This window comes from Dasypus novemcinctus, chromosome 16 (assembly GCF_030445035.2).
Source record: "Dasypus novemcinctus isolate mDasNov1 chromosome 16, mDasNov1.1.hap2, whole genome shotgun sequence".
NCBI lineage: Eukaryota > Metazoa > Chordata > Mammalia > Cingulata > Dasypodidae > Dasypus > Dasypus novemcinctus.
The window spans coordinates 36,643,381-36,669,785 of NC_080688.1; the positions used below are offsets into that span (position 1 = coordinate 36,643,381).

At 37.9% G+C, this 26,405-nt stretch overlaps 1 protein-coding gene across 7 annotated transcripts in view; it reads left to right on the forward strand.

Annotated features, from left to right (window-relative positions):
• Positions 1-898: 898 nt before the first annotated feature.
• GREB1L (GREB1 like retinoic acid receptor coactivator) overlaps positions 899-26,405 on the forward strand; it is a 293,082-nt gene continuing 267,575 nt past the window's right edge. For 4 of the 7 annotated variants that reach the window (XR_011645953.1, XM_058277516.2, XM_058277519.2 and 1 more), the window contains exon 1: positions 2,030-2,157. The gene's annotated coding sequence lies outside the window, so the exon portion shown is untranslated. Of the gene's footprint in view, positions 1,569-2,020; positions 2,158-26,405 lie in introns of those variants that run through there. The other 3 variants (XM_071208498.1, XM_058277523.2, XM_058277520.2) reach the window with 2 other exon arrangements.

Consider the following 26,405-nt stretch of genomic DNA (forward strand, 5'->3'; position numbering starts at 1 on the left):
GTAAGTGGCAGTATTGCTACTTTTGGTTGCTAAAAGATAGTCTAAGGAGTGAATGCATGATTCTTAGACTAATTTCCCTATGGTTAACTGGTTTCTTTTAACTTTTCACTATTTTATATAAGACTTCATAAGAAGGATACATTTCTAAGACAATAGTTTTTGGCTATAGTCGAGGAGTAATAATAAAATGATAGATAAGGACTATATTGTTAAAGGCTTTGAATGTCAGGGAAATTGTCTTTTCCACCTGGTGGTTTGTTGTAGTAAGTTTGCTGACATTGGATTCCTTCCTAATCACCTGGACCCTTTTTTATTTTTTAAAAACCATACTGATTTTCTTTACTACGCTTGTAGTGTGTGCAAGACCCAGAAAGTGGGAAGACAGAAGTAATTGAGAAAGCCATCTTTCCTGCCCTCATGGCAGGCAGAGATGTTTCTAAGTATTTTAAAGACCAGACAATAGGAAATCAACTGTAAAACAAAACAAAAATCACATTTTAGCTAAGAAGCTAACCCTCCCCCATTGTTTTAATGGCAGAGTACTCTATCTTCCCAGTGGAAGAGGGAGAGAAGACAAGCCAAACCACTAATGAATCGCTTAGTTTTGCTGGTCACAAATGAATTATGCCTTGAATAATTTTCTGTTGATTCCAGACTTGCCACTCAATTCCCTCTTCATCAACCAAAAGAGAAAGGGAAAACAATGTATTTCGGTTCTTTTTTTTTTTTAAATTAAAAAAAAAAAGGCAAGGCAAGAAAACAAAACATACTGACTTAGAGATCACATGAGATCTAGTTTAACTGACGTCTTTTAACTATAATTGACAATGGTACCTAACAATAGAAGGATACCAACCCACCCAAGACCTTGCACCATGCACAACGATAGCCTCCCCCCACTTCCACGAATATGCTGAGCTGGGGTTATATTTGCCCTAATAGCTTGAAAAATAGCTCAGTCCCAGAGTCGTCCACCAGATCCAGCATGGAGCTGCTGCTTTCAGAGAGGGCAATCCAATTTGTAAAGGCGCGTTTCTCTGGCAACACTTACAAATGGAGCTACATTTCTGATAGCGAAAACCACCAGCTGTGAGAAGTGAAGCTAAAATCAGTGGCCACCCGGCCGCAGCATCTCTCGAGAGCATTTGCCTGCGCAGCACCCGCCGAGGCCTGGGGCCCGCTGGAGAAGGGTGCACTTGGGGCGGTGCTTCCCATCGGGTCCCGGGAGGCTCCCGCCGAGCGGTAGCGAGTAGACAACCAACCTGCGCCGCCCGCCTGGGCGCGGAGCCGGGGTCCGCTGGCCGGAGGACATGCTTCCCCGAGAGGTGCAAAAGTCTGCTCTGTCCCGGAGCTCCGGATTTGCTTGGCTTTGTCCGCCTCCTGGTCTGGCCCTACACCCCTCATGCAAAAGGCCAAGGGTTTTGGACTCATCGTTGCCCAGGCCGAGTTCACGCTTAGGGTTTTTTCGCTGTAGACCAGCGAACCGAGAACGCAATCGCGCAGTGAAGCGAGAGCATTCTGTGAATGAACGCGCGCTCGGCGAGAAAACATTTTTCTTGACTCTGCGCGTAAGTAGCACTGGGGGGCAAGTCTCCTTTCCAGAAGAACACCTCCACCCATCCCCCCCTCCCTCCCCAGCACCGTGCAACACCACACAGTGGTCACACTCGTCTTCTGCGCCGTGGAATTTGGGAAATGGAGGCAGGAGGACAGTGGACTGAGGGCTCCACAGGGTGGGTGGGTGGTGTCTGTGCACGGGGTGGGGAGAGAAATATGCGCCTCTCTTTTCAAGCAGGGCCCGGGAGCCCTAAAGGTCACTCGCGGGCACGGAACTGCAGGAGGGCGAGAGGCGTAGCGGGGCGGGAGGGGACGCGGTGGTCCCCGCCGCGGAGGTTCTGGGGAAACGGGAGGGGCAGCACCTGAGGAATCCGCCTCCGGCCCCGGCGGCCGCCGCCTCGCTCCGCCCCGGAGAACTGAGCGCGCGGCGAGCGCGCCTGCCAGAGAGACGCCAGCCGGCGGCGGCGCTAGCACCGCGGAGGAGGCCGGCGGGAGGAGCGGAGCGCAGCGCTGGGAGCCGGCCTGGGGGTGGGGAGACGAGCCCCGGCCGAGGCGAGGGCCCCCCCCTGGTCCTCTGCCCTTGCGCCCCGCCAGGGCCAGGTGAGCGGCTGCGGGGCCTCCGGGGCGCGGGCCCGGGGAGGGCGGGAGATGGGAGGGCGCGAGCTGACCGCGAGCGCGTGCCTCTGTCCGGCAGGAGCTGCCCTTTGGCGGGCTGAGGACACCCTGCCCGCGCGGGGAAGCGCTGCGGCTGACTTTTCTGGAGGAACGCGAGCTGGAGCGGGGTGTGAGGGCGAGGGCGTTTGTGTGGCGAGGGTCAACGCCTGTGTCAACCCCTATCCGAACCCGTTCTCCTCGCCGTCGCCTCGCGTCAGCCCACTGAAGGGACCTAGCTCGTGTTGTCTGCGCCCAGAGGCCAAAGGCCTGTCACCTAGGGCTTTACTTGCCGCCTTTGTGGCGGGAGCCGCGCAGCCGAGTGTGGAAGAGGGAGGCGGCGGCGCGCGGCGCAGGGCCGGGAGGACGGAGGCGGCGGCGGCGGCGGCGGCGAGGGGGCGCGCCCCGGTCGGATCTCCGGCGCCTCAGGAGCGGTGGCGACGGGGGGGGGGGGGTTCCCTGGGCGGTGAACTGCAGGGAGAGAGGCGCGGAGGTGACCACCTAGAGGATGGCTAGAGCTCGGCCTGGGAGAGTTGAAAGCGGCCAGAGGTGGCTGGGCGTTTGCTGAGCGTCCATGGGTCTCCTTTCTCCACACCCAATGTCACTCCATCACGAGCGCGCGCGCGTGGCTTTCGGCCATCATTTCCATTTTTCTGTGAGTGGCTGAGGACCACTCTTACTCAGAAGGAGACACAAAGGGTTGTGTTGACAGCTGACCCTGACATAAGTGGACAGCGTGGTGAGGTGCGCGCTGGTAATGAGGCCGTTTGTTAAAGTGAGTCAATTCCCTCCCTCCCTCTTCCGAGTTCCATTAAAAGAAAATTATCTGGACAGATTTCAGTGCGGGGTGTTTCAGTTAAACCCTGCCCAGCTAACGTCCCAGAGCACGGTTCATCTGCACAGGAACAACTGCTGCTTTCAACTGAGGCGGGCCGGTCCTGGAAAAACTCTTACTCCTTTCTTCTTCTGTGAACATGACTGTTGCATCCCCTGCCCTCTGTCCCCAGTTAAGAAGATAGAAGCCAAATTTAAATTTCTACTTTTCACACCATTAGGTTTTGTGTTGTTTTTCCCTTTGAGATGGGGAGCACCCTTTAAAAACCTGGCCTATTAAATATAGGGGCAAGCTTTTCCTCAAAAGGTTTTTAAATGCCCCCCTAAAACCTCTCCTTTCTCTGTATATTTATGTATACTTGAAATCCTGGAAACCTGTGTTTTCTGACTATATTCGTTGTTGTGTTTTTTTTCTGGAGACTTCAATGAGGTTTTACAAATTATAGTTCTGAAAACGTACTTAAAAGATTAAAAATTTTCTTTGCATGGAAAATATTTAGTGCCAAAATTGCATGCATACAGGTATGTACATAAAGGGAAATTTTAATGAGTATTAAAAAGTAATATGCATGTGGTAAACAATTTCAAAGAACAATAAACAGTGTAAAGGAAGCTGTCTCTTTCCCATTCCATACCCTAATGGCCTGGTCCTTCTCAGAGGCAGTTTCTTGTATATCCTTCCATAAGTCCCCTACTAAAAATGGAATTACTTATGGAAATAAAGGATGAAAGGAACAGAATATAAGTAAAGTCTGCACTGTATATCAATGGTACAGTCTGTTAATTTAATAACTTATGAAGGCATTAGAGCCTTCTATTTTGCATAGGGGAGACACTTTGTTGAAGATAAGAGTACTGAAATTATTAGAACCAGTATTCAGTGGAAGCAGAACTACTAAACTATTATCCCTTCTACCACCAACAATTTCTCCACACTAGTGTTTATAATCTTTGTTGCAATTTTCCCTCCATTTTGGAGCTCTTTATAAAGTAGAGGATGAGAACTATAGTTTATTTCATTCAATGAATTCATACCTGAAAACATGGAAAGGACGTGTATAATCCTGTTCAAAATTAGTATCAAAATATTAACAGTACAGGAGGCCACATTTAAGACATTTGGTCTCATCTTTTAGTTCTGGGCCTGAGATCTGCTGTAAAGTAGCCAAATGAAGTAACTTTCTTGGGAACACTTTTGTTTCCCCCTCAGTTAAATAAAGAAATTGAACTCAGGGTTTGTAAGGGTCTTTCTAACTCTGAAGTTCTATGATTCAAAAAGGAGTTCTACAGATGTCCTAAAAATGGCTAAGGATAGCCGTTCAGGACCTGTGGGCATTAGACAATAAGGTGACCAAAAAAAAAAAAAATTTTTTTTTTGAATGATAGATTCATAAAAGAGGAAGTTAGAGATGTTTAAACTACATTCCTCTAAGTTTGACGTCATTGGAGAACAGCTATTTCACTTTCTCACAAATGTCTGTTTATGTTGCTGAATGAGGTCAAACTCTGGGCTGAATGAGTCTCTGTGTGTCACCTTGGTATGACTAAGGAGAGTTAATTTTCTTCACAGCTCATAGTGCCGTTTTTCAGGGAAATTACCCTCACCAGCTTTTACTTTTCTTTTTGGTAAAGAGAAAATAAAGTTCATTTACCTACTTCAAAGGGGCTGGACATAATTTAATTAGTAATTCCCATAAGTAGATTATGAATATCCCTTAGAGCCAAGATATTTTAGTTACTTTATACATTTTCACTCAGAGATCAGGTTCTCAGTTGGAAACTTTTCTAAATCTCTAAAACACCTACATCCTCTGAGCTAACGATTCCTAGATGAGGACATGTTGCTGGGAAGTGATTGCAAGATAGTGATAGTAAAAAAATTAGTTGATTTTAGCTGTATATGATCTTAGTTAAGGATATTTGTAATAATTTTATAATTATTTTACCCAATAAATGTCCCATAATATACTTATCCCTTCCTGTATTTTGGGGTTTTCCAATATTTAAAAAATGTAATGATCATCTTCATTAATGTAACTTTATACTTTAACAAAAATATTTCTTCAGGATTGTTTCTCTAGAGAGGCAGTATAGTATAGTTGTAAATGTGTGGGCTCTAAAATGAGAGGTTCTGGGTTCAAAATCTAGCTTAATCATTTATTGGCAAGATTGAACAAGTAATTTATTTCCTTAGAACCTTAGCTTCCTAATCTGTAAAATTGGTATTGTAATAGCTCTCTATCAAGTTGTTAAGATAAAAAAGCAATGATATATGAAAACATATAAATGCTAGCTCTTATTTTTGTTAGAAAAATTCTAGATTTCTGGTAATTTTCAAATTATTCTCCAAAAAATTATATAAATCTGTACTGTCACTAACAATGTATATGTGTGCTTATGCTATTTTAAAGCGTTTATATTATTGTTACTAATTTGCTTGGTGTACAATTATATCACTTTGTTTTGATTTGCATTTCTATGCAAAGTGAGAATTTTTTAGCATTATTACTATTTTTCTAAATGGAGTGTTAGCTGCTTCATCCCCTCAACCATTTTGAGCTAGACTGCAAGACGAGTGAGAGGAGAAGGCAGTGACAAAACTAATGAAGAGTAATAAAGGCCATTTTGAATTAATTGACATTTTCTTGTTTCTCAGTCTCTGGCAATCTTTATTAGCTAATAAAATAATCTTAGGAAGTTGCTGTTAAAATTAATAAATAATACCACATATAAATTACATTTCAGCAAACCTTTTTTTCCCCCTTGAAGAGATGATTTATAATTAACATTACTGTGATCACTCTTTGGTAGATTTTTACTGGGAATGCTTCTCAAAACTTGGGAAAAAATTAGGTCAAGAGGGTAGCAGATGTAGCTCAAGTGATTGAACACCTGCTTCCCATGTATGAGGTCCCAGGTTCAATCCCAAGTGCCTCCTAAAAACAACAAACAAACCGAAAAAAAATCAGGTGGAGAAAATTTCTTGATCCCTAATCATATTATCTTTTCACTATAAATGGGATAATGAAGTTATGCCCTCTGACTTGAGTACTTATATCGTCAAGGTAACTTAGACTACACAAAAGTATGTTCTTGTAAGTTCAGGAGTTCCAGCAGCCTTGATATTTCTGGCAAACACACAACCCAACATGGATAAACAGCAGCTCTTTGTACTGTTGAGCCCCAGGAGGGCTCCCTATTGTGTACTCTGCCTTCCTTCCCATACTTGACTGACTGGTGATAGGACCTCCTCCGAGTCCAGATGTGAAGCTCCCACAGCTACTTTTCTTCCAACTAACTCTCTATTTCCCCCTACCACCCTCCCTTTCAGCGAATTTACTTTTGTTTTGCCTATGAGATAGAGAGTTCACTGCCCTTTCAAGGTTGTGGTTTCAATTTTTGTTTTTATTTTTCTCTATGCTCTATGTGAATGTCTTCAGCAGTCCTTATAGCAGGGACTGTAGCCATGATTTGCATAGATTCACACATGATCAGCTCTCACATAAATGTTTGTTGCTGTGAACCAGATCTTGTATTGGCTTCTCTGTTCCTGTGGGTATGGTACTGTTTTTATGGTACCAGTCTGCAGGTGCAAGCTCCAGATATGTCTTATATGGCTGTGTTTGCCTGTATTTCCAGACTAAGAATTAGGAAACCTACTTGTTCTGGCTCTTCTAATATGAACTTACAGAAGTTTAACTCCTGTACCTTATTTTTCTTCTATAAAATGGAGTTGGTAATTACTGCTCTATTACCAACTTTCTGCACAGGGCTGTTGTGAACATAAAATGAAATAATAAATGTGGGTGTGTTTTGGAATAAAGGGTCTACAAATTCTGAGTATGCTGTAAAAATTCCATATTATAATTACCCTTCTAGTCGTGGCCATATCTTTGAAGAAAACTCATCTCAATGTGGCATTGCACTTAGAACTTGGGGTTAGATGCAAATTCTTGGGGACCTCCCCCACCTACCGAACCAGAAACTCTGGGGGTGGGGCCTACCAGTCTGTTTTAACAACCTTTCTGGTGCTGAAATACTGTTCTGAGGAGTAAGAAACTTCAGCAACACTAGAAAAGTATTCTTCTGCTAGTTAAATATTAGTTATAAAATAGTCCAGAAATATCATAAAGTCACTTCTGCATGCAAATGTGAAATGAAAAGTTGGCTAGTATTATTAGCTGCTATTTGCCTTTTAATCTCTCAAAATTTAATTTAGGGCAGGAATTGTAAACTAGATGACTGCAGGAGCCAAGCATGTAATCTGAGTGAATGAAACAGGCCACCTGTAAAATAATAGGAAGTGATGAGTTCTGGTGAACTAGAAAGACTGAAGTTAGCAGAGCTACAACTCCATTGATTGTAGCTCTTCCGGAATATGGGCCATTGTTGCCAGATAATCTGATTTTTCAAGTGAAACACAAATTATGGAAACACAAATTTTATGTGAATTTATATATTGACAATAAATTATGAAACAAACAGATAAGCCAGATGATTTCCAACCTCTGAGTTAAGTAATACATGTGAAACATTTGCATTTGAATGGATGTGATGACACAAGAAACAAAACTGCTTAACATTACTAACAGTCAAAGAAATGCATATTAAAACCACACATTTTTCAACTCTCAGATTATCAAAAGTCAATAGATTAATAATATCTGGTGTTGACAATGGAGTTAAAAAAATGGATTGTTCTTCATTAACAACGAAGGCAAATAATTACAACTTTTCTAGAGAGCAATTTGACAACCTGAATTAAGCCTTTAAATGTTGATAACTGCTCTGTCCAATATAGTAGCCCCTAGCCACATGTAGCTACTTAAATTAACATTATATAAAACCAAAGATTCAGTTGCTCAGTTGCATTAGTCACATTTCATGTGCTCAATAATCACATGATTGGTAGCTACTGCATTGGACCTTGTAGCTATAGAACATTTCATTATTGAAGAAAGCTCTATTGCACAGTGCTGGTCAAAACTCAGATATTTCCCTTCTAGGAATTTATTAGGAAGAAATATTTAGACAAGTGCAGAAAGGCATATATCAAAAATATCACCTGAAGTATTGTTTGTCAGAGTAAAAAAATTAGAAGCAACCTAAACACCATGCTTTTATTAAAAATTTAGTAGTAAATGTCCACGATCTATTAACTGAAAATATCCCTATTTGTAGAATCATTTAATTTACTTGGACAGATAGTTGAGGTTCATAGAGGTTAAGGGAACAATTTTTTTTTCTTGTCTTGTCTTTCAGTCTCTTCCAAGAAACCCACACAAGTATGACAGTCCTTTCCCTTTTCAGCCTACAGCTCTTGCATAGTAGAATTGGTTGACTTCCACCAGAAAACAAGCAGAGGCACTTAACAACTCTCCTCACCTGGGTTCTTACTGGAAATTCAGAATCTCGGGTCCAACCCCAGACCTACTGAATCAGAATCTGTGGTGGACCCTGGAATCTGTGTATTAAGCTCTGTTTCCCATCACCGAACTTTCAAGCTTCATTTCTTTTATCCTGGCTAAATTAGATTTCCCTGAACTCTGTCCAGCCCCTAGGTACTAGGGATGCTGCAGGAAAGAAAACCGATATATATTCCTGTCTTTATCGGAATCAAACAATAAGCAAAAGAAAATGAGTAAAAGATGATTTATTTTACAGAGTAAGAAGTGCTAAAGAGGAAAAATAGCAGAAAGGAGAATTAGAAAGTGAGGACAGGGTTGCAGTTCTCTATAAGATGTCTAGGGAAGGTCCCCCTGAGAAGCGACACCTGAGTGAAGACCTGAAGGAGGTGAGGAATGAGCCATTGGGATGTCTGTGGGGAAAGCATCCTGACCTGCTCGTACCCAGGGGGCCAGTGTAGCTCCAGGGGAGAGGCAAGTGAAAGAGTGAGTGGGGGATTAGGTCAGAAAGGTAATCTAGATCCTTTTGCTTCAAAGTTCTTTGTTCTCTCTAGTGTACCACACTCCTCAAATTCTTTGGTTAATCAGTTTGTAAAGAGATCAAACATACTTAAATTCACTGTTCTTCAGTGTGACCTGTCAACACCTGCCTCATTCACCCTGGGTGCTTGTTAAATACGGATTATAGTCTTTAGACCTATGAGTAAGTTTCTGGTGTGGGACCCAGGAATATATATTTGAATTCCCTTCTCAACTGGTTCTATGAACACAACAGCCTTAGAACCACTTCTCAAATTTATCATTCCACATATTTAGTTTTTATGGAGCAACAGTGCCTAAGGTTTTCAGCATTCTCTATATTTGTGGAGATAAGATGTAATTGGTGGGATGTGGATTTGACTCAATGGATAGAGCAACCGCCTACCACACGGGAGGTCCAGGGTCCAAACCCAGGGCTTCCTGACCCGTGTGATGAGCTGGCCCATGTGCAGTGCTGATGTGCCCAAGGAGTGCCGTGCCACGCAGGGGTGTCCCTGCGTAGGGGAGCCCCATGCGCAAGGAGTGCGCCCCGTAAGGAGAGCCACCCAGCATGACAAAAGTGCAGCCTGCCCAGGAGTGGCGCCGCACACATGGAGATCTGACGCAGCAAGATGATGCAACAAAGAGACACAGATTCCCAGTGCTGCTGACAAGAATACAAGCAGACACAGAAAAACACACAGCAAATGGACACAGAGAGCAGACAAGGGAGGGGGTGGTGTGGGCAAGGAAGGGGAGAGAAATAAAAAAATCTTTAAAACAAAAAAAAGCATATGTAGGGGAAGCGGATGTGGCTCAAGTGATAGAGCTTCTGCCTATCATATGGGAGGACCTGGATTCGATCCCTGGGGCCTCCTGGTGAAGAAGAAGAGAAAGCTTGGCCACGTGGCAAGCCAGTGCCCCATGCAAGTGAGTCACACAGCAAGATGATAACACATCAGAAAAGAGACAAGGCGAGAGTCAAGAAGTGCAGCAGAAACCTGGAACTGAGGTGGTGCAATTGACAGGGAACCTCTCTCCACATCAGAGGTCCCCAGGATTGAATCCCAGTGAATCCTAGGGGAGAGAAAATGAGAACAGAAGACAACACAGACAGCAATAAATAAATAATCTTAAAAAAAGCTTATGTAGAACGGGTGTTGGTCAGTGGTTAGTCTGTTAGACTAACAAACAGATAAATAATAAAATGATATGGCAAAGGTGGTAAAATGTTAAGTTGGTGTATCTGGGTAACTGGGGGATTAGGGGTATGTTGGAGTTGTAGGTAATGCTTAGCATGTACAAGGTCCCAGGTTCAACCTCGGTACCTCCTTAAAAAAAAAGGCACATGTAGGAATGTAAGGGCAAGTAAGGTCCTGCTAGAGTTAGCAGGCACTCCATTAGGATTGTAAAATTCTTGGTAGTATTAGGAACACTTTTTTGGAAAATAAATTGAAATGTCTATTAAAAAATACAATCAGTTGACTGCAAATGGATATGAGGGATCTTTTGGGGATGATAGAAATGTTCTAAAGTTGGATTGTGATGATAGCTGTACAATGTTATAACTTAACTAAAAATCATTGAATTGTGAATGCAGTATGGGCAAATTTTATGGTATGTAAATTATATCTTAGTAAAGCTGCTGAAACATTAAAATGTAATAAACATTCTTGCTTCCATGAATACAGTCTTTTTAAAAAATCTTTTTATTTGAAAATAATTTCAAACTTATAGGATAGTTGCAAAAATAATTTTAAAAAACTCATACAAAGAACTCCAACATAGCCCTAACCCCCCAGTTACCCAGATCCACATTTGCCATTTCATTCTATCATTTATCTGTCTGTTAGTCTATTTTCTGAGCATTTGAGAGTGAGTTACATATACTATATTCCTTGTACACATAATTCCATGTACATTTCCTAGGAACAAGGATTTTCACTTATGTAATCACTTCAAGGGCAGTTATTAAGTTAAAGAATTGACATAGCTATAAAGCTTATGTTCTTTTTTTGTTTGTTTTATTTTTTGCCAGTAGCAAGAGTTTATTAAACAAGGAAAGAGAGACCAAGACGTGGGTGCAGGCATATTGCAGGGTGAGATGCACCAAGTTTATGTCCTATATTCCAATTTTTTCATTTGTTTCAATAATGTTCTTTTGAGCCTTTTCTCCTCCATTCTTAGATCCCATCTAGTATCACATATTGCATTTAATTGCCATTATCTCTTTAGTTTTTTTCTTTCTTTCTTTTTTGAGTTGTGAAAACATATTACAACATAAAGCTTCCCATCCCAACCCCTCCGAAGCATACCATTCAGAAGGATTAATCACATTCTCAGTAACTTCACCACCTTCCATTACCAGAACTTTCCCTTTACCCAAAACAGAAACCCTACACTCATTTTGTATTCACTTTCATTGCCTCTGTCCCCCACCCCTGGTAATCTGTATTTTCTGTCTATGTGAGTCTGCATAATCTCTGCTATTTTCTTTGTGGTTACCATGGGGCTTAAAGTTAACATCCTAAATCTATAATAATCTTGTTTGCTTTGATACTAGCTTAATTTCAGTAATATACACGTTTTGCACTCTTCTATCCCTCCTCCTTTGTGTAGTTCTTTTTACAAATTATGTATTTATAAATTATGAACCCAAAACCATTAATTTAGCATTACATTTTATGCATTTGCCTTTTAGATCCTTTGGCAAGTAAAAAGTGGAGTTAGAAATAAAAAATTAAACAGTATTGGCAGTTTTATTTACCCATGTTATTGTCTTTACCAGAGATCTTTCTTCATGTGGCTTCTCTCAATTGTCTAGTGTCATTTCCTTCTAACCTGCAGAACAAACTTTAGCATCCTCTATTCTTCTTTAAGTATTTCAGGTTTATCATATTTTTCCTCATACTTTAAATTGCAGTTAATATAGAGAAATCATATTTCAAGAATTTTTCCATCCTAAGTTGAATACTGTTAACATTTTGGTGGCTATTCTTTTATGGATTTCTATGCATACTTATATATATTTACCGATGTAAATAATTTACATAAATGGGATTATATTATGTTCTTTAAAAGACTATAGTCACTTCTTTTTTTAAAAAAAAGATTTATTTATCCCCCACCCCTCTCACTGTTTGAGATAGCCATCTGCTCTCTATGTTCATTCACTGTGTGCTCTCTATGTCTGCTTATCTTCTCTTTAGGAGATACTGAGAACCAAATCTAGGACTTCCCATATGGGGGAGAGGCATTCAATTGCTTGAGCCACCTCAACTCTGGGGTTTGTTGTGTCTCTTTGTTGCATCATCATGTTGTGTCAGCTCACCCAGGCCTGCCGGTCATGCCAGCTCACTTTCTCTAGCAGGCATCAGGAACTGAACCCGGGCCCTCCCATGTGGTAGGCAGAAGCACATCGTTTGAGCCACATCTGCTTCCCATAGTCACTTCTAAAAAATTCAAGCTTATCTTTCCTGTCCGCTTTGTCTTCACCCCAACAATGTTACTGATCTGCTATTTATGTGTCTAAAATTTTTTCCATGATCCTGCATTCTTATATATACATTGTATATTTGTGTGTATATATATTTATTATATACTTTATATATATAGTATATTTTGAGCATTTAAAAATACTATCACTTTCTATGTGTAGTCATCTTTCACATATATTATACATATAATCATCTTTTTTCACATAGTAAAACACAGTGAGCATACCTCTAAGTCAACTGGTATAGCTCCTTGTCATTTTTAAATGGCTACATAATATTCTGTAGTAGGATATTCCATGGTTAAACAGCCATTACTTTATTGAAGGACATTTATTTTGAGTAAATAAGAAACCAGAAGCTATAAAGTAAAGATAAATATATCTGATTACACAATTTTAAAACATTTTTATAAAGCAAAAAAGAACTGTAAACAAATACTATAGACTAATGATTGATGAGGTAAAAAATCTATACCTATGCAGATAAAAGATTACCATTTCTGTTGCATAAGGAACTTTTACAAAATGATTAAATATTTTAAAAACACATAATTTAAAAATATTTTGTAAATGATATAACTAGGCTATTGACAGAAGCATAAATATGAAAAAGCTAACTTAGCCTTATGAGTTGTTTGGAAATGCAGGTTAAAAAAATAATAAGCTATCACTTGATACCTACTTAATATTTAAAAAAAATTTTTTTAAGAGATGGATTTTTAAAAAAAGATTATTTATTATTATTATCATTTTTTAAAGTCCCCCCCCCCGCCCCCCCGTTGTCTGCTCTCTGGTGTCCTTTTGCTGTGTGTTCTTCTGTGTCCACTTGCATTCTCAGTGGCACTGAGAATCTGTGTCTCTTTTCGTTGCATCATCTTGCTGCGTCAGCTCTTGTGTGTGCAGCACCACTCCTAGGCGGGCTGTGCTTTTTTTCGCATGCGGCGGCTCTTCTTGTGGGGCGCACTCCTTGAGCGTGGGGATCCCCTATGTGGGGGGCGCCCCTGCGTGGCATGGCATTCCTTGCATGTGGCAGCACCGTGCGTGGGCTGGCTTACCACATAGGCCAGGAGGCTCTTGGTTTGAACCCTGGCCCTCCTATATGGTAGGCAGATGCTCTATCAGTTGAGCCACATCTACTTCCCCCTACTTAATACAGAATTTCCATCTATATTGAAATTTCTAGAACTAATTTGCTTATTTACTGAAAATCTATACAGGAACTCTTTTTTTCAAAGTTATATTAACGCTATGAAAATAATTATTTCCCAGTGTTTCTAGTTTGCTAGGAGAATTTGAGGGAGATGGACTTTTATTCCCTTTCACTCAGCCTATAAGCCAAAGGGTGAGAATAGAGCTCAGATAATTAAATTTTGGTATCGATTGCAAGGCAATTTTATTCAAAGGGTTTCCCTCTGATTGAAAATAGGGGTGTTTGAAATTTTAGAGCTGGAGATTAGTCTACCCTGAGAGGGAAGCAGCACTTCAGGGTTTACTGACTTACCCAAGGTCACCCAACTAGTACTGCATGCTTTCTGGTTTACAATATTGTTCCTCAGTGTCTTCTCATATCTTTAATTGCAGCTCCTATGGAGAAAATATATTTCAAGAATTTTTTTCCATTTTCAAGATTAAAAAATATTGAATACACAAGATTTAAAGAAAAATGCTTCCTTAAATTTGTTTAGATTTTAAATAATGAGAAAAAAGAAACATCAATTTTTTTTTTTTTTTTAAAGATTTATTTATTTATTTAATTCCCCCCCCTCCCCTGGTTGTCTGTTCTTGGTGTCTATTTGCTGCGTCTTGTTTCTTTGTCCGCTTCTGTTGTCGTCAGCGGCACGGGAAATGTGGACGGCGCCATTCCTAGGCAGGCTGCTCTTTCTTTTTCACGCGGGGCGGCTTTCCTCACGGGCGCACTCCTTGCGCGTGGGGCTCCCCCACGCGGGGGACACCCTTGCGTGGCACGGCACTCCTTGCGCGCATCAGCGCTGCGCATGGCCAGCTCCACACGGGTCAAGGAGGCCCGGGGTTTGAACCGCGGACCTCCCATGTGGTAGACGGACGCCCTAACCACTGGGCCAAAGTCCGTTTCCCCAGAAACATCAATTAAAATGCTACCATACCAGTTGAGCTGTTTCTTCAGTTTTGCGTCAGTATTCATCCATATGCATTAATAATTTTACATGCTAGTAATATTTCTCTAACATTTCTAAAATCTTTCGGTGACTTCAACTTGCGGATCATTTAAGCTGGTCTGCTTGATTCTGCCTTCCCTTTCTTCTGATCTCATTTTCATGCATGTCATTTTTTATGCCTAAACATCGTTTTGTATCAGTTTGCCACCTTGATCAAATGCCTTTAATGGCTGTCAGTCACCCACCTCAACACTTTCAAAATGTTGTGATACTGAATATTGTTAACAAGGATGCTGTTAGCTGCATGTAACAAAACAAAATATTAAAGGTGTTCAATGGGAATTCAACTGGAATGAATTCATTAGATCATTATATTCATTATATCACAAAAATGTTGGAAGGAAGAGGGCAGGCAGTTACCAGGTTAATTCATGTGCTTGGCTTGTCATCAAGAACCCAGTTTCTTTTGGTTGTTCTTTGCCATCCTCAGCCTGTTGGCACTCGTCTTCCATCTTCTCTCTTCATTATCCCAAAATGTTGGCAGCAAGCGCTCCAAGCCTCACTTCCTTATATAGCCTTGACTGGAGTCAGAAGAAGGTTCTTTAGATTAAATGCTTTTTAAAGAGTTTACCATACATATACACATTCCAAATCTCATCGAAACCAGAGTTTATCATGCCCATGCATAAGCCAGTCCCTGACAACAAATATGGAATTACCATGACAGGTTTTAAATAATCAAGATCCAAACCAGGGGCTATCGAATTGCCCATTCTTTGATGTGAGCATATAAAACCTGAAGGTGATACTAACAAAACTGGACAGGAAGTGGCTTGATTAGGCTGCCAGCAATGTGTGCCGTGAAGTCTAATTTCCTCAGTCCCCTTCAAGGCACTTCATAACCTTACCCATAATAATCAAATACAAAACTTCTGTTCTAGACAACCTGTCAGTCAACTCCCTGACCTGTATATCCTGCTTGTGCATGTTCCTAAGTATGGCTTGGCGCATGTTGTTTATTCCCGTTTTTAGCTGCTGTGGTTATTTTAATTTAAATTTATTAATTAAATGAATAAAATGTACAATTTATTTTCTCAGCTGCACTAGCCACACTTCAAGAGCTTAATGACCACATGTGGCTAGTGGCTTTCATATTGGACAGACCAGATATAGGACATTTCCATAATAACAGAAACCTCTACTGGGCAGCATTCCTCCTGAGATTCTTGCAAATCATACCTATTATTTAGCAGTGATTCTCAAACTATGGAACCTACATAAGAATCAACTGGAGATTCTTTCTGTTTAAATGTAGGTTCTGAATCTTGGGAGGAGGCGCAGGCTACTTTCATGCCTGATAAAGTTAAAGAACTTCTTTGAGGTCTAGTTTAGTTTATTTCTTTTATGGAAATACAATCAGCACTGGAGTTGTTATTTGTTTCCTCCTGCTCTAAACATCTATATATAGCATTTATAGTTTATATATCATATTTTAAGAATTCCATTATATGTATTTATATTCTTTAATTCTTCCAGAAAGTATTTTTCTGGATATTAGAGTATAAGCCCCTTGAGAGGAGGTACTATGGCACATTATTGTTTGTATTTTCCAAAATGTCCAATATAATATTGGGTATATAGTACATGCAAAGCATTGATCGATTTGTTGCATTCTACAGAATTGACAGTCTGCAGTATGTTGTTTAGTTGGCAGTTCTTTAAGAAATCATAATAATGTGGATGATGGGAAGTATATTTCCATGCTGTTTTTTCTCAATTTCATTCATTAGAAACAAACCAGAAAATTCTGGTTAGATTTCTAACAAGCATTATATGGGGATGTTCTCTATAAATTTGCAGCGTTTTTAAAGGCTATTTAAAAAGTGCTCCGATGCCTTGATTTTCTTGTGGAACATAATCTAATCAAATCTCTGACGCCATAGCTGATAGAGAAGTTTCCTGTTACAACCAGACTCCCCACATGAGTCTGGTTGGAGAGTCCTCAATGGCTGTTCTGGAAGCTTTAGCAATGGCCTGGGAATTGCTGGAGAAGGAGGATAAGGTCTTGTTGCATTAGGGAATGTCTGGATCTCTATCTTCTCAAGCTGGAGCACAGTGAAGAATCAAGGTAGACTAAGAATATGGTAGCTATGAGCAGCAGCATCTCACTTAAAAGTAATATAAGGAATATTTCTCTTTGTATATAATTTCACAGACTGTATCATTCCATGGTTTGATGTGAAAACAACTATATTCTTTAATAGACTCATTACCTTAAAATATAAAATCAATCTATTATTTATGAAATAAAATATCTATAGAACACAGAACCGTTTTCCTCTAAGACTCTTGATATTTGACTCTAAGCTGTCTGACACATAATTTAGTTCCAAAACTGTCAAATGTCTGAGATAATGGGTCATGCACCAGGTACAGTGCTTGGTACAAAATAGATCCTCAGGAGACGTTCATTCTTTTCCCTTATCAGACTTGTTAAAGGACAGTCCTTGGACTTTTCCAGAGAGCAACAATTAGTATTAAATGTTTACTCTCCTAGTTAAAAATATTACTAAGTTCTTCCTTTCTTTGAAAAATTAAGCCATGTAAAAACAACCATTCTCCCCCCTTGTCTTATAATGGACACTGGAATACTAGGTGGGATATTTTCACAGTATTTTTGGTGAAAAGATGTATAGGAGTTGCTTAGTATCGATAGATATTAACAGCTCATCTGCATACTCTATTGAAGCTCTGATGGAGTCTGGAAGTGTGGTGTCTGGGTTATGGTATTTCAGATACTATAAATGTTTGAGGTTTTATGCCATCATCAAGATTGCTGAGTCAGTGGTATGCCTTATCTCAACTTTTGTTTCTGGAGCAGAAACTGTGATGGGGCAATCTAAAATGTGGCATAGTTACATATCTAGGATTTCAGAGAGTGTTTATATGTATCAGATTGAGTGTGCATGCACAAAACGTAGCCCTTAATAATAAAAAAAGGTCTTATGTTCAGTATACTCTTCTCTGCCTAGTCCTTTACTGCGATTTAATATCATTAATAAAAATTGAAAAAAGATGGCAGATGCCATTTGATTAACAAGCCTCAAGGATTGTACTCATATCGCTTCTAATCTTCACAACAGCCCTGCGAAGTAGTCATCATTATTCTCATTTTTACAGGTGAGAAAACTAAGACTCAGGAAGGTTTAACGAAATTTCGTAAGAGCCTATCGGTAATGTCAAAAACAGAATTCAAACCTAGGGCTGGCTGATTCCAAAGCCTTTGTTCTTTCCTCTGTATCAGTCTTGTGTACATATCTTATGACTTTAAGTAGATTTTAAGATCTGGATGTCAGGAATTGTATGTTCCATTTAATTAATTTGTTATAATTTATTATTTAATTTAATAAAAATTAAGATGTTTTATATTGCCCAGAAAGGTGGCAAATATTGTTGTTCTTGCTTAACTGCGGTATGTAGGTTCTAAGGGGCATGTTAACTCTTTTAGACACTGTGTGTTATTTTTGAGAAATAAACTATACCCAGGTGGGTATCATGGTAAGGAATGATACTAACTGGGTCAAGCCTTGGGTTTACACATCCAATTCGAATGAAAACTCCATGACTATAAGTGCTTTTTCTTATTTGCTCACTGCTATATCTCCAGCACCTGAAAAAGCACATAAGGGCCCCTCAATAAATATTCATTCATGAATGAATGAAATCTGTAAGGACCTGCTATCTTTCTTCCTTGACTGTGGATTCCATCATTTACTTGGACCAAACTTCTTTCAGATATAAACCACTGACTACTGGAAGCTGGGAGCTGGGAGAAAAAAGGGTAGATGGAACAATATAAGCTTATCACTTCTGGAAATAACGAGACAAGGTTCATGCCCTTTGGAAGCTAGATCAGTAGCATTATCTTTTGAATAAAGGATGGTAACAGTGAAAAATAAATCCAAAGCAATCCTGTAGCGTAGGTGAAAGGGGAGAGATGCATTTCATTTCTCTTTTTTTTGTCGAATTTCATAAAATGATGTTGCCTTCATGCATGTTTAGTCTGTCATCAAATTTATTTTGTAATTTAGGTAATAAGGACTCTAAACTTGCCACCAAGTATGCTAGTTCATAAAAAATAATTTAAGGCCATATATTTCCAGGATAATTCTGCATTGTTGAATACAACCATGGAATTGGTGGTCTGGAAAAAAGTATTTTGAAAAATGTGACAAAACTCTTGTTCTGTATCAGTGTTACAATTCATATGACTCAGATTTTTAAATTGACAAAACTATCAAAAAACATTGTTGACTTACTTTAGATACTGTTACATGGGAGATTACCAGACATCTGTAAAAGTGTTTACCCTTGGGAAACTATAAGTTCATGTGTTGTAAACAGATACTATAATTCTGTCTAAATTAAGGTTTGTGTTTAAACACTGATTTTTAAAAATATTTTTCAGTAATAGTTGGCAGTAATAATTCTAATATCAAACTACCTCTCAGTTTTCATTTGGCTAAAAAGTAATTACTTCATCAAATACATTTGTTATTTCCTTAAAACTAACTTTTCTCTTCCATAATTTTCCTACTAATTAAGAAGTTCATTTCCATTGGGGATAATAGAATTTTCAATTGGGCAGGAAATTAACAATAAAAGTCAAGTTAATAAGTCTTTATTAAGCACCTGTAATTGGAATCAGTGCTGTGGTAAAAGAGAAAGGAAAATAAGGAACTGTCCCTGTCCTTGTAGATGCCAACAAAATTGAGTTAAAACACAGCGATGTGGCTTGTGGTTATGTAGATTGACATGCAATTTTTTTTTTACACTTTTTAAATTAAAATGAATAGATCACAAACAATATTATTTTAAAAACATTTTTTAAAAATGCAATTTTATTCAAACCATGCTCAAACCATTACTAATAGAATTAAAAATTTATATAACATAAATATTTATATTTATATAATATAATATAGCAGACTGCCATTTGTTCTGTTCTGAAATACCAAAATTATTAAGTGATTCTATGGAACTGATATCTAGTGGGCATTTAGTGTTCATTTTAGTTTTTAGAAGTGTAAGATTTTCTTAGTTCATGAAGCATTGAATGTAAAATTTAAAATAGTACTGGTTTTGTCAAGAAAATAATGCTAAGAACCATAAGTTTGTTAATGACATTTTATAGCTTATTACGTTATCAAATTGTGGCATGTATTTGGGTGTGGGATTGGGATTATGAATTTGATCACTATTCAGTTTATATCCTTAAAGTTTTTGTTTTATAAAGCAGAAACTAATTTTAGTAAATATACTCTTTTGAAATGTTCTTTAGGTAGTAAATTTAAGACATGGGCAATTATTATTTAGAGAGAAAATGAATGAAATCTCATTTTGACCTGCAGACTATACTTAAAGCATACTTACCATTTTGTAAGATTACCTGCTTAGTACATTACCAATCTCCTGATGCATGAGTAGATTATTTTGAAAAATAAACAATTAAAGCATAGGTCATAAAGTATTTACTTATGGATACAGTTTACTCTAGAAATTTAGATTCCTGGCAATTTTTCATCAATGAAAACTGTACATACTCTCTTGGCCCTTGTACAGCATTAAAAATAATAAGAATTGTTACCATGTTTATCATATAATATGTTGTCTTTTTACAATTTTAAAAATTGAATGAAATTGAATTTTTAACTAATTTGTGGACCACCAGAGAAAGGAAGAGACATGTTAAGAAATAGAGAAGAAATTAGGATAACTAGCACTTCTTTACTTATACAAGAATATTTTAACTTTAAACTGTTAGTCTTTTATATTAGGGCTTATTAAAAACCAAGTTCATAATTTAGTTTGCTAAAATTCTAGCTCATTACATATATGTAATCATTTATTAGTGTTTACATATTTCTTGTTTTATTTTATTAAAAAGATGGTTTTCCAGAAACTTCTATGCATGGAAAGTCTGTTCTGAGTTGGCTTTTGTTAATAGAATTCTATTTTGACTTAACTGTTTGGAGATAGTTTCCCCTTTAAAAGCTTATATTTTAAATCATTAGCATGTTATTCCTGTTGAAATGATGTGTAAATAAAATTGATTAAAAATAGATATGAAGTCATAATCTCTTTCCTAAGAATTAGAGATTTAAATTTTTGAAACATTAATGTGTGAGAGTTGGTTATGATAGTCCAGCTGCTTTTTTGTGTGTTTCATTTAAATGTAAATTTATCTTAGAGAGTCTAAAGATGATCTCAGAAGGAAGAGGATTTTAATTTGAATAGTCATTTTTTTCATGAATACTTAAATTCCTATTTTCCATTAAAGAAAAAAGAAATTAAACACCCAGTACTTAGTTACGTTATTTTAAGTTCTTAATGGATTAGTAATTTTTTTCCATTGGCAGTTTTTCTAAGACTACATATTTATATTAAAAGTTAATTTGTATGTTCTAAAAGCAATAGTAGTTTAACAATTTCCACTATGATGCTGAGTATTATTTTGTAGTACTATGAAAAGGAAAGCAGTTGTGTTTTAAGAGGAAATCGGATTATAGAAATAGATTTCAAATGATTAAATCTGAGATGTTAAAAGAAGAAAACTATTGAGGTTAGCAGAAACACACTGAGGAGATACACACATATATTTAGATCATATTTTTAATAACTATTAAAACTTAGTCTGATACTGTAATTATCAATAAACTTGCAGGAACAAGTTTTTAGGACAAGTTTTTGAGGAAGTCTCCAATTATTGCTATTATCTTAAGATAGGATCATGATTCAAAGTTCTGTAATTTATTTATTGTTATATCACTGTTGGAATCATGTAAGCTACCATAAATGTTCTCTTAGGGATGTTACTTTCTATTGTCTTTGGCAGCCTTTTCTACTTCCCTGCAAAATACAGGCCATTTGTGTGAGCTGCCCTGCATTGCATATTTTGAAGGCATTTTAGTCTTTTTATTCCATTACCAGCCTGTGAGTATCTTGTGTAAAAACAAACAAATAAGCAAAGAAACAAAAAACTCTTTGATCCCTCCTGATCTTTCTTTATGTAAATTTTATGTAGTATAACATTGTATGTCAAGAAAGCATATTCCTGCACCAACATTTCCAAGGTAATTATAAAAATAAACATAAAATTTACTAAATGAATTGCTGTTGGTTGACTGCTAAAATTTACTGAAGTCACATAACTATAAATATTTTCCAAGCAGAGTCAAAGTTTCCCTTGAAAGAAAAGATTTTTGTTTATTCTATCTTTATTTTATATAGTTTAAAGAAATATTTCTGAATATTTTTACTGGAAGATCCTGAATTTTTATATATGCCATTTTTTAATATGCATGTTCACAAAGAGCTTGAGGATTTAGGACATAATTCTTTATGTTTTTCTTTAAGTAACCATTGCTGTATAGAATTTAAAACTGGGTTTACCAGTAAACAGCGGAGGTGTGAAATGTCTATTTACAACAGTATCCTAATTAGCAGATTTTGTGACATGAGCCCAAACACATTGGTTTAGTCTCTAGATACTAATCAAAATCAGCATTTATTTTTCTTCTGTTTTTTTCTGTAATTCTAGTGGATTTTGGGGAGGTGTTTTCTTTGACAACAGGGAAATATGTTAGTACCGCTCTAAAGAGCAATAACAGTTCTCTTCCCCTAAAAAACACTCTTTTTTGTTCCTTTCCCAACGTCTCTCCTATTCCTCGAAATTCCTGAGGCTTGGAGAAAGTGATCTCTGAAAACAAGAGCCTCTCTCTATTTTGGACCAAAGACCTTTGGAGGTATTTGTGTGGCTGAGTTTCTCTCATCCCAGATCGATTATGCAAATGCTCTGTAAAATACTACGCTGTTAAAAATTTCACCTTTACTTTTCCAAACAGTTGATTCCATTTTTAGACAAAGAATATATTGTCCTGTTTCATTATTTAGATCAAAGCCCTCTTTGTTTAAGATATGTATTTTGTAATAAAAAATTTGTTTCTTAAGAGTTCATATTCATATTTATTACAATTGTTTTTGTTGGTGGATTGTCATTGGTAATTGTAAAAAGTGTTTATAAGTTACAAATCATGAGACTTTGCAGGGTGATGGCTCAGAGAGGGGATCAGTTTTATGTAACTTGTACAAAAAAGACTGTGATAAACCAGTTTCCTCTGGGTTCATTTCTATTTTGTGTCATGGTTTGAGAAAAACAATAGATGAGAACAAATTTGTATGAATGTTTTTAATCATTCCACCTGGTAAAACTACACACCATGCCTCACAACAGATTGTGAATTTTCAGAGGTGTTTTCCTTTCAGTAATAGTCGACAGCAGCATCCCCTTTTAACTTTCTATAAGGACATTCTGTTTTAACTAATTAATGGTGTTGGGGTGAGTGAAACATAGGTAATTGTAAAAGGTTTATACACTCAGGATTGGTGATTACCTAACTGAAAATGCTGCCTGAATCTATTTTTGGTGTGCCAAGGAGGGTGGGGGGATGGGAAGAATGAAACTTGAATCAGTGGCCATCTGGCCCAGATTTGGCTTATTTCCTGTGTACTGCCCTTTGTTTTAGTCAGACAATGGATTGTTCCTTTCACAGATAAGAACACAAGTTGATGACTTTGTGCTGAATCAGCAACTTTAGTTTGGGATTGCAGGCATAGACTCATATCAAGGGGTTTTCTGTTCTGAGATTACTTATCCTTGTCTTCATCTATTATAAATATCTTCTTAAAGTTCTCTTCTATAGTGATGGGATTACAGACAAATTGAGTAAAATAATTAGTGATATAGCTTTCTAGTTTGTTATTACCTGTCTTAAACAAACATTGAGATTTTCCTTGACCTTAGTTTCCAAAATTAATATTTCCTTGATTGTGATTCTTCGCAAAGGCACTTCTATTTTATCTGAATTTTCCATTCTAACCTAAATTAATGCTGTCCTAAATCCAGGTTAGCCTTTTATGGTATAGCTGTGTAAACAGTAAATTTTCCGTGACATCTGTTGCCAAATATCTGCAAATTACAGCTTAGGGTGTTAGAGCTGTTTTCCTTAATTTAAATGCTACATAACCACTGGGACGCTGTTAAAAAATGGTTACTGACTAGAAGGAGGAATCTTTGTCATTCACCATTCTAAATCAACCATTAGTTTCTGTAGGTTATCTCAGAAGCAGTAGAGATCAATTTGTGGTAAAGTGTCAGTTTTTCAAAAGACAAGAGCAAAACTTCAGTGCTACTTGCTGTGTGGTCAAGAAATAGATATAATCATTTTTACTTCTGAAGTTATGGGAGGATGGCAGATTTAAAGTCAGTCTTTTTGTTTGACTCTCATCTCCTTAGAGGTGAATTGCCATCTTGGCCTTCATTACAGGGTTTTCTCTAGACAACTTTTTCTCAGACCACTTAGAGCTTTTAAATAAGTTTCTGAGCAAAATGGAATGCTTGGAATCTCATCTATAATTCTTTAGTGTAGTAAAGATATGTTCCTTTGGTAGAATCAAGCGGAAAAAAGCTACTTAAATTTAGCTCCTTGGGCATCTAATTTTGTAGCAGATGGGACCACACTGCACACAGTTCACCATTTGATGTAATTAATTTTAGTTCTATGTACAGCAAAGGTGTGTGACAAAATGACACAAAATCTTAGTTTGCAACCATGTGGGGTACACTGTTCATTCATATACTTTAACTCCTATTTTGAATCTCTTTAATTTGCTTTGTTATATTTGATGTTAATTAGGCCTCAGAATTGCTTGTTAGGTTTATGCAGGGGTAGTTTAGGAGACACCGATATTATGGATAACATGAATGTTAATTGGAATTAAATATTAAGATTTGGGGAATTGGTTAGTTAAATAGTAAAATAAGGCAATATATAAATAGTAAAATGTCTCCCCCCCACCCCTCTGCCTTAATCAGAGGCTAGTTCAGGAGCTAGTTTGAGGTAGAGGGGTAGGTCTTATCCTTTTTCCCTCTTCCCCCCTCCTGGTCATTCTTTACTCCCCAAACTCTGCCTTTCCTTCACATCTCACTGAGGAATCATAGTCTGTACAGAGGCTTGGTTGCAGATGCCTGGTAAGTTTACACTGCAGAGCGCTGTTTTGTTTGGCATAGCTAATCAGGAGGCAGACTGGAATTGCTCATAGCTGTCATTCAGGTTTTGTTTCAAAGTCCAAGGACCTGCTGGGAAAAAACAAAAAGCTAATGAAAGCTGACTGTATTTAAGCCTTAAATCTGTGGAATCTGAAATGATGTTCTGACAGTGTATTCTTATTCTTCCACATTCTTGCTGTTACTAAAGTAACCGATTTTTAGAGGTTTTCCATCTTCATTGTCAAGTATTTGCTACATTTATTGTTTTTCAGATTAGAGCAATTCAGATGATCTCCTTTGAGAGGAAGGTGAAAGAGAAAAGAATGGAAATAAAATGTCTGAATCAATTACCCCAAATGCTAATAAGACTTTTTAAAAAATGTGTTATAATTTTTTAAATTCATAGCACACATTTAAATTTAGGACAAGATAAATTTCCCCACGTTTAAGAGTGGTTGTGTGTGTGTGTGTGTGTGTGTGTGTGTGTAATACTGTTGCTGTAATATGATACAGTAAGTATTCTTACAATGACTACAGATTACATTTTATGGGGAAAAGATAGTGAAACACCTTGTCATTAAGATCTTCCTTCTTAAATAAATAAACCACACAAAGTTTATAAGAAACCGATGTGTTTGAACTCTTATCTGTAGGTGGGAAAATTAAGTTACAGGAGAAAATGGACTATGATGAAAAAAGGCCATTTAATATTGTTTTCACAAGGCATTTTGCCTCTGTGGATTAGCATTCATCTATATGAAAATGCTGTTGTTCTTACAGTCAGGAGACCATTTGGGGCACATATTATCCCTGTGATAAACAGAAAATAATTTTGTGGAGAAGAGGTTTCCTTGGGTTGACTTTAGATGTGAAAATCCCAGGATGCTCCTCAGTTGTGTTATAACCTTTATGACTCTTCTTGTTGAGATGTCAACTTATTGAAAGATGACACTGTCTTTTCACAGATTTGTCAAACATTTCATCAAATACTTTTTCCCCTGTGGGAATAACTATAATTTTGAAAAGATCTAGTTTTATTACCGAGCAGATCATGTCAATCATTTAGCTCCAGTGCAGTAAAAACCTACATTTGTAGAGATATAAGGTCTGGCTTAATTTTCTTTTTGGAAATAAATAAGAGAAGGGGCAGCTGACTGAATGGAAAAGAACAATTAGGGTCTGGAAGAGAAGTATTCAACCGTATCAAGAGGTCCTCATCTCAATTTTGTGTCTTTTTTTTCATGCTGGCTCCCTACCTTCGAATTTTATCTTCTCTCCCCTCTACCTGTCTACATCCTAACCTTATCAAGGTCCAGCTCAGGTCCTCCTTCATCCACTAAGTCCCCTCAACTACTGGTGTCCAGATAGTAAGGGATGCAATGCTTCCACTATATCCTGAACTGATCAAAGTATACAAGGAATAGTGTTCAGATAGTTTTTCACAACTTTTAGGTGGAGATTGATCTGGACAGGAGAGAAACAGGGGAAAATGACAAAGGGAATAGAGAGTTTGAAATGGGCACGTTCAATAAAAAGATTTAGGGAGAGACAAGGGGGCTATCTTCAATGGCTGATGTATACAACTGGAAATAGATTTACTGTAATTCACTACTGAAAAGCAATGACTTTCACATTGTCCTCTGCATAGTTGCAGGGTTCCTGCAGTATATATGCCTTAGGCTGAAGAGGGGCTAGAGGAG